We start from the raw sequence: 10,358 nt of genomic DNA on the forward strand, positions 1-10,358 counted from the left end.
TGGGCATCTCTATCACGATTGCCCTCTACTTCGTAAAGGAATGGTAAAAAACCATGAAGATCCACAGGCTCGTCCCCCCCCATCACCTGCTCATCCACTTACAGGAGAACCCGGGACACTCAGGGGCGGGTTGATGGACTCCCCAGATCCTCTGAGTTTCCTCGTCTGGGGTCTGGAGCCGTGCATCATCCGCCACAGCCCCCGCAGACTCCGCACCGATGAGGACCGATATGCCAGGTATGTCTGTCCCCATCTTCAACATTCATTCTATCGCCCCGGATTGAACATCATGGTTCTGCATCTACACATTTGCATCAATTGCACAATGCACATACATCTTCAATTTCATCCATCGCTTCTCTCCCTCCCTCTCTCATCTGCCCTATTCCCTCCCCCCCCTGATCTCCTCCTCATGCTCGCCTACTCTTCCCCCCACTTCTGAAGAGCTCCCTGCCCCCATCTTCCCCTGTTCCCCCCAGATACTCCCTCCGCCCCAGATCTAAAGACAGAGGCCCGGGTGTTATTGTACTTGGCCTGGATTCTGCGCCTGCCTCTCTCAAGCACACTAGGGGCAGGCCATCACGCATATTGAAAGCTAGACACACTGCAGATGCTGAAGTTGCCATTGGACGACAGCAGACCATCTTTAGGGCCCTTAGAGCACAGACTCGCCCTGCCTCCCTACCATCATGAAGATTCTATCCTATAACTGCAGAGGGTTTGCTAGTAATCCCAAAAAACTAGCCCCCAGGAGACTGCTCTCCCTTGCACAACTGGATATTATCTTTCTACAAGAGACTCTTTGCCCTGCTGATACTCTTATTCCCATATTCAAGTCCTGGTTACCCAATTGGACCTTCTTTGCACTAGATGCTGCTGGGAGATCTGGTGGATTGGCTATTGGCATCAATAATAAAGCCCTGAGGCTTAAGAATTCTTGCGGTGGACGAGGGTATATTGGAATTGATGCATATGCTCGCTCCATGGAACTTGACCTTCGCCTCATCAATGTATATGGCCCATGCTCTGATAGGGCGACCTTCTGGAACTCCCTTCTGGGATCAACCCTATTATGAGAAGATAACATCATTATGGGAGGAGACCTTAACTTGACCATGGGCTTCTGTGAATCCTGGGGACATGCAGCCAGGGTGGATCCTTTCTCGGAAACTATATCTACTCTGTTGGATGATCACCACTGGATAGATACTCCTATGGCAAAACTTCAACCCACCTGGTCTAACAATCGATGCGGTGACCAGAGCTTAGCCAGGAGGCTTGACAGATTCCTGATTAAAGAACCCCTACATAACAGCATTGCTCACATCAGACAGTGGATTGGATCAGGGGGCATCTCGGATCATCGGTCAATCTACCTGGAGACCACTGACTCCCACAACATAATTAATAGCCCTTACAAGTTTAAGTCTTCATGGTTACAGGACCCATCCTACACTGATATGATCACTGAGTATTCGCATAACAACCCCATCAGGGACGGTGAAAACCTTATTAAAGGCTTCACTAGGAAGTTATCCGAGCTCAAAAGAATTTCTAAGCTCTGGGCTCATTAGAAGCGTCTCCGGGATGACCACACATTGAGCGAGGTTGAAAGGATCATTGCTACTCATGATGAAGATGAGGGAGGCACCTTCCCTACCCAGGAAAGCAAGGAGCTATACTCTACTCTCATTACCAAACGGACACAGATCCTGAAAGAAAGAGAAGAAAGTTGGAGGCTGAGAAGAAGAGCCATATGGTTCACAGCTCGGGATGACAACACCATATTCTACCACAACTTTGCCAATGGCAGGAAGGCCATTAACACAATTTGGTAATTAAAAGATGATCAGAACCATACAGTCACATATTAGAGGCACCTGGCAAAGCTAGCAACTGATCACTTCAAAAGCATATATAAGGCACCGAGGGAGGCCAACATACTCAAAATCATGAGGGTGGCCGAGAAATTCCCCAGATTCGTCACTCAAGAGGAACAAGATGACCTCACTCAGGAAGTGACCATGGAGGAACTTGAAGCGACCATCAAATGGTTTAAGAAAGATAAGAGCCTTGGGTCGGATGGATGGTCCATTGAGTTCTATATCGCCTTCTTTGACATCCTGGCAAATGATCTCCTGAAAGTCATCGAGCTTTGCAGGCAGGAAGGTAGAGTTTCTTCGGCCCTAAAATCCACCTTCATCGCCCTCATCCCTAAAGTCGACCACCCTGCATCTTTCAACGACTTCCGACCTATATCTCTCTGCAACCGTCTATACAAGATTGTAGCCAAAATCATTGCCAACCATCTGAAGCCTATCTTATCTCGCCATATTTCATCAGAACAATTCGCTTTCTTAAACCACCGACAGATCCATGAAGCCATAGCTACTGCTCAGGAACTCCTTCATACCCTCCACACTAAAAAACAGAAAGGCATGATATTGAAGGTGGACCTATCCAAAGCCTTTGATAGAGTCAATTGGTTGTACATCAGATCGCTACTGACTCACCTCAGCTTTCCATACCACTTCACTAATTGGGTCATGAGCTGCATCACTGATGTGCCATATAGTGTCCTCCTCAACGGGAAAGCCACACCTTTTTTCACATCGGAAAGAGGGCTTAGACAGGGTTGCCCTCTCTCCCCTCTCCTCTTCCTACTTGTCATGGAGGGGCTCAGTAGGCTTATCATTGCAACCAGGGATAGGCACCAGATGACTGGCATCAATATATTGGAAAAAAATTTCCTCACACACCTACTGTTTGTGGATGATATCCTCATATTCCTCAATGGAGGTATTGGAGATGTCACAACCCTCCACAATAACTTCCTCCTATTTCAGCAAGCTACGGGGATGATGGTAAACGATAGTAAATCCACTATCACATCGGTTGGTTGCTCTAGACATGAGATAGCATACGCCACTCACCGCTTCCCCTTCACCTCAACTACCCTTGATGACGATATCAAGTATTTGGGGTATAGACTAAAACCCCTTGGCTACAAAATTGCTGACTGGACTTGGCTGATAGCCAAGGTGGAAAAAAGACTTCAGACATGGTATCACAAATACCTCTCTCGAGCGGGTCGGCTGACTCTCATTAAAGCAGTTATAGAAGCTACGCCAGTCTACTGGATGACCCTTGCTTGGATACCACGTGGAGTACTCAACAGAATCCAGAGTATATGCTCTAGATTTCTATGGAAAGGACAACAATCTCGGAAGATCTTTGCATGGGTGAAATGGGACACTATAGCCAAGCCAAGGCGCTGGGGTGGCTGGCGTATCAAAAGGCTTGATCTCTTTGCAAATGCTCTAGCTACTAAACTTGGATGGCAGCTACTGACCTCTGATAGCCTTTGGTCCCGTGTCGCCCAAGCAAAATACATCAGACCTACTCATCTTATGGACTGGTTCCGACAGCATCAAGAGCCTGGGCATAACATATCCAACATTTCGAAGGCATTGTTACGCTCCCTTCCTCTTTTAAGGGAGGGCATTACCTGGTGCATCAAGAGTGGGCAAAGCGTTAGAATTGGGAAGGACCCATGGGTCGGATGTGGTAATACACACAGACTCTCGGAAGGCCTCATCAGACACCTACACAGCAGAGGCATCTCACATATCAATCAAGTTGGCGACGGTGATAACTCAAGTTTCCTACAACAAGCTTGGCTTTCATCCGAGACACTGGGTATACCTGAGCAATGGCAGGCTGAATGGGGTAATTTCACCGACGCTCTCACCCAGGCACACATTAGGTTGACTGAGGGACCGGACGAGCTCATTTGGGCCTATTCAAAACATGGAATGTACACCCGCAAAATGGGGTACCTGAAACTAATGGAGCCACATATGCCCACGAATATCCTCCCTCACTGGAAAAATTTATGGAAGCTACAAGCAGCCCCCCGCTGCCGTCTATTAATGCGGAACATCTTATTCAACAAGGTCCCCATAGGGAAAAATCTCATGAAAAGATCTTACCACGGGCCTTACAGATGTCACCTCTGATGTAGTGAAGAGGAGAGCACGGATCACCTATTCCTCCACTGTACAGTCACTAGAGAGTTCTGGCACAGAATATCATCACATTATACCTTCCTCACAACGTGGCATGGCGCAAACATACAGGAGGCTTGGAGCTCTTGGATTCGAGCACACTCAGGAAAGATCATTAACATGCCTCTCATTGTGTAGAGCTATTTGGATAGCTTGGAACCATATCATATTCAACAACAAAGCTCCCCACTGGCCTACAATCCTAAATCATGCCATTGCAGACTACAATCTAATACCAGATGTTGTATCCAACCCCCCACCCCACACTATTAATCCCATTGCTATTGATAAGACAAAGCCCTGGGCCTTCTTCGATGGTTCCGCACAGGATGCGGGCTGTGGTGGTGGTGTTGTATTATAAATCAATGAATCACACTGCTTCAAAATACAGATCAAAATTGGAAATGGCACAAATAATTTCGCCGAATTATGCACCGCAAAGCACATCATTCATTTTGCTCACCAAAAGCACTGCATACACCTGCAATTGTTTGGAGATTCATAGATTTTTTGCAATTGGCTAAATTCTGCATCTCATTGTCATGCATATTCTTTGAGAAACATACTGGATGAAGCCAACAGACTGACATCATCTTTTGAATCCTTTGTCTGTCGTCATATATACAGGGAACAGAATACAGAAGCGGACCAACTTTCCAAAGAAGCGGCACACAGCCATCTAGATCAATGGCTGATACAGGAGTAGATTGATGGAATCTTCCATCAATATTATCACAGGCCTTTTGACGACCTCAATAGAACAGGTCATTGACCCGCCCAAAAACAGTCATAGCCATTTTTGACAAATTTTGACACATGGACTTATATTGTATATTTTTAAGTTTATGCACGGCCTATAGCAGTACTCATTATGCAGAGCAATATTTTTGTAAAAAAATTGGATTCAGTAAACATTCAACTATATGACACCCTGCGTGGAGATCCATCTCTCTCAGTTTATTTTTTGTATATACAGATAGTTCACTGGCCTCATATGAATATGTGACCAACATCTACAAAATGTAATTTCCTATTATTAATAGAAATTACGACTTTTCCCTTAAGGGAAAAAAAATTAATAATAATAAAAGCTATAATTTAGTTAAATTTTTGGATTTTTTAAATATTGGTAATGTGAGATGTATCCTGAACTAAATGTGTTGATGTGTATTATCAATTGATTCCTATCATGTTTTATGTGTTATTTAATTTATGTGACCCTCATAATTAATTATATCAACATATATATATATATATATATATATATATATATATATATATATATATATATATATATATATATATATATACTAAATAAACTAAATAAACAAAGAGCGCAAAAATGGTAGCTCGTCTCCACACATGCTACAGAAAAAATATTATCTTGAACACATTCTTGTCCAAGCAAAGCATTAGTTTTCTCTATCTCTAATACCTCTTATATAGTTCAAAAAATTGACCTTTCGTGTTAATACTATTAAAAGGTCTTCATATATGAACATCTTGCCAACTTATTTTGTAGACCTTGACTTAACAAAAGAACCATTATACTATCTATATAAGCTAATAACAATATTAACAATAATACTAGTTTCCACCATGATCAACTAAAAGAGGGTTTACCCAAGCTCAAACCTCATTTTAATGGGGTTGAAGTTTCCTCTAGACCCATGTCAGGAACTTCCATAGGAACTATCGTTGGAGCCTCTGGAGTAGCTAATGGTTGGACTCCTGTGTCGATGACCTCACAAACTCTATATTTCCTCAGAAGAGAAGGTAACACTTTCTCGTCCCCTAGCCTAATATCCACATTGTGAATATACTTAAGATAACTTGAAAAAAATGTATTCATATCCCTAATTTGACAATCCTACAGTTTCTCTATATTTGTCAAACTCTTTAGGACTACTTCAATTCCACTCACGCATTGGTTTATAGCCTTTAATTGAATTTATGTCTCTAGCTTCCTTTTGGCCCTCTCCTCTTCTGCCTCCACTTGCAGCTTCCCCACCAAAGTATTGGCATGCCATGATGTCTCTAAATTTTTATGATACATAGTTGTCCACGTTATGTATTTCCCTATATCAATAATCTAGTCTACTTCTTCTTCAGTTTTGTTATCTGAGACAAACCTTCACTACCTTCAAACCTCATTCTCCCAAACTTCAACAATTCATTTTCCTTTCTGCAACACTATAACATGGTAATTGTCCATAGCAACCCTCTTCGCGACCTCCATGTGTGATCACGTGCTCAAACCAATTTCCTGTGCATCAACTTTGGGTTTACTTCTCACCCTACCCCCCACACTTTGAACCTTTCTGTTGCACTCTCTCAAAGCTTGGTTTCCCTCATTTCTACAACTATTGCAAGCTCACTATTCCACCACCTTTCAATGTTCTCCCTCAAGTCGAAAATTCCTATTCCCAAACCCTAATTTAAAGGAGATATCATTAACTTTCCTTGCTTGCCTATTTTTAGTACTTTCCCTCACCATTTTTGGTATCTCCGATCTGCTAGTAATGTTTCTATTCATTCGTGTGTTCCTATGGGCACTCTCCCGCTCATTTTCCCTTCCTAGCAGTTTATAGAGACTAATAATTGTCATTAGCCTCCTTCTGTATGCTTTCACTTTTGATGTCATACCTTCCCACTCCTCTCGTTGCTCTCTCTCATTGATTAGCAAATCTGCATGATGAACTATTATGGAGTAGATCCCTTCCTCTCCATATTATATAGTCATTTTGTCCATATACTGTATACACGTATCCCTTACACATCCTAATTAAAACTTGCTTGTCCTTCCATGATGAGGATTTATTCATTCACATGACAAGGTGGGTCTCCATCCTGATTTAGGCCCACCTCCACTCTATCTTCTCACCTTGGTGACGTGGAGTTATCTCGATCCACCAACTTGTGGAAATCATCCTTTAGCTCACCTTGTGATCACTCCTCCCACAACTTGTCTATCAGTTTATGTACATTGTTGGGTGTGGAGCCTCATTATCTTCTTTATTCAGAGGTATTACAACATTGGACCCCAATTCGTAATGGGGTGGGAACGTCGCCTGTTTGATTGCCGCTAGGGGGGTTCACGGGGGGCGATGATGATTTTTATGATCCCCCCTAGTGGGGGTTCAGGGGTAGTATCCCATGAAGCTAAAAATAGATGTAAAATTTCCTTGTAAAATATTGTAATTTCGTACTCAATTTGGGTTGTTCATTAGGCAGATGATCTAATGGTAGAAGTTGTGTTTAATTTAGGCTTTTTTCGTTAGAAGGAAACCTCTATCTATATATGAGGGAATTGTATTATGGCTATATATATGTGTATTGTGGCTATATATATCCATTCTTTTGTTTTATGAAAACTTTACCCATTCCAATGATTTTACAAGTTTTATCATCACCCAAACGAACCTATTCAATATATCCTTGAACATAATCATGAACATAAACATTTTCATGATTATGTTCAAGGATATATTGAACAAGTTCATTTGGGTGATGATCAAACTTGTAAAATCATTGGAATGGGTAAAGTTTTCATAAAACAAAAGAATAGAAATCAATGGCTATTGAAGGAGGTAAGACATGTTTCAGATATGAAAAAAATCTAATTTAAATAGGGTATCGTGGAGGTGAAGGTTGTGTAACTAATTTTACAGATAAAACTTGGAAGGTCACTAAAGGAGTCGTGGTAATAGAAATAGGAGAAAAGGTTGGTACATTGTATTCATGGAATGGTATTTCTAACTTTGTTAATGCTTTAACCTCTATAGGAGCAGATACAACATTATGGCATCATAGATTTGGGCACATGAGTGAGAAGGGAATGCATATTCTTCACTCAAGAAATTTGTTTCCAGGTTTGAAGCACGTTGATTTGAAATTATGTGAGAATTGTGTTTATGGAAAAAAAAGAGAGTCAGATTCCTCAGAGTTGGGAAAGAAAAGAAGAGCGAAAAATTAGATCTTGCACCTACAGATGTATGAGGACCTTCTCAGGTATCATCTCTCGGTGGCTCTTGTTATTATGTTACTTTTATTGTTGTTGCAACGAGGAAAAACTTGGATTTATTGTATTCAAAATAAATCTAATGTATTTTATACTTTTAATAAATGGAAAGCTTTGGTTGAGAATGAGATAGGAAAAATATTGAAGTATGTCAGATTAGACAATGGAGGTGAATATTGCAACAAATAGTTTGATAAGTATTGTTTAGATCATGAAATTCGTAGTCATGGGGCATGTGGATAACCAAGAACAGGAGCATCGTCTTGGATAAGGATACCCCTTCCGAGACAATTGCTATTCAATGCATTTCTATTTTCACAAGTATTCCCGAATCAGAAGAGGAGAGGACTCCCAAACATATAAGAGAGGAACAAATTAAGGAGGGAATACCTTAGGCATATTTTGATGGGGCATCCCAGAACAATAGAGCAGGAGTAGGTTTGGTCATCCATATCAATGAAAATTAGAACCAAAAATACTTTGTGGGATTAGGCGATGGCACAAATAACTTCGCAGAATTATCTGCTCTAAAACTACTCTTACGCTGGCTTATCCACAGGAACATCTTCACAGTTCAGATTTTTGGGGACTCTTTGAATGTTATAAAATGGTCCAATGGGTAAAGTAGATGTCAAAATTATATATTGTTACCTTTATTAGAAGAGATTATGCAGTTAAAGCTTTCTTTTAATGTTTTCTCTCTATGCCACATCTACAGGGAACGTAATGATACAGTAGACACGCTTTCTAAAGAGGGTCTGCAACAAGATATGGGCCGTTAGTGAATAGTGGAGGAGAACCATGGAGAGATATGTGTCTCTGATCAGCCTCCCTACACTTAGACTTTTGTTTTTTTTGGACTATTCAGGCTAGTCAAAATCGATTTTTGTTTCACAGCTGATATGGTTTTTACTGAACTACTGTTGTATCTATTTTTTGTTTGGGTTTTTTTTCCTCGTTGAGGAGACCCAGGAAATAGATGCCATGTTTTTGTTTATCTATGGAGACTCTTAGCATATGGACAACTATTATTTTTGCTATGACTGATTTGGAGATGGGAGTTGTTTTCCTCAATAGAGGAGGCTCATGGTTTCAAATCAGGGGTGCCATATTTTTCCTAGTTTTGGATAGGAAGGGTAGATTTCTTGTAGAGCTCTATGATTAAATCATACAGCGATCTAAATGCTACGGCATATACTCTGTAACTTTTTATTCTGTTTATAAAAAGTTTGATTTTTTCTTTGGAAAAAAAAAGATCATGAAAGACTTAGAGAAAAGATAGTTCTAGGAGCACCATAAGAAAATGGTGTGTGAGAAAGGATGAGTAGGACAATCATTGAGTGTGTAAGGTGCATGATATTGCATGCAGGATTGGCTTTACAATTTTGGGCATATTTTGTAGATATCATTTTTAATCTAATAAATAGAGGGCCTTCAAGTTCATTAGATGGAGGTATTCCCGAAGAGGCATGGATAGGTAAAAAGGTAAAATATTCATTTTTAAAAAAATTTGGTTGTGAAGCCCTTTTCCACATTAATAAAGAAAATAGGACAAAGATTGAGGAAAAATATAATAAATGTAAATTTATTGGAAATGGTGTTAATGATTTTTTTTATCGCTTATATGATTATGAAAATCACAAAATTATTAGCAACATAGATGTCATATTCAATGAAAAGGTTTTTTATAAGGATCAGATGCAGGAAAAGAAACATGAAAAAGAGAACATAGAATACATAATGCTTGATGAGATCACATAAAAGGTAAACGTGAATGAAAATGATAATTATCAATAGCGAGAGCAAAAGAAACAACCACAACAGCAACATGCACCTTAAGCACCCGAAAGTAGTGTTAGAAGACTGACCAGGATAAGTAAACCCCCTAAACGATACTCTCCTTCATTATATTATGTATTGTTGACTGATTCTGGTGAACAAAAATGTTATGAAGAAGTAGTGTAGGTAGAAACCAGACAGAAGTGGGAGTTATCCATGAAAGAAGATATGGACTTCTTGGTACATAACCAGACTTGGGACTTATTTAGGTTGCTTGCAGGTAAAACAACATTGCAGAATAAATGGGTTTATAGGTTGAAGGAAAAAGATGTAGGTAGAAAAAGGTATAAATCTAGACTTGTGGTGAAGGGGTTTGCATAGAATAAAGGTATATAATTTGTTAGGCCCCTATACTACTAGTGTAACCCCTTATTGTTATTAGTACAACCCACTTATTTTATTGATGTACCCATGTAGTTCCCATATTGCTG

Source organism: Pinus tabuliformis, chromosome 2_1 (assembly GCF_031772625.1).
Source record: "Pinus tabuliformis cultivar Carrire ecotype Pingquan chromosome 2_1, CPIR1, whole genome shotgun sequence".
In the NCBI taxonomy this organism is placed as follows: Eukaryota; Viridiplantae; Streptophyta; class Pinopsida; order Pinales; family Pinaceae; genus Pinus; species Pinus tabuliformis.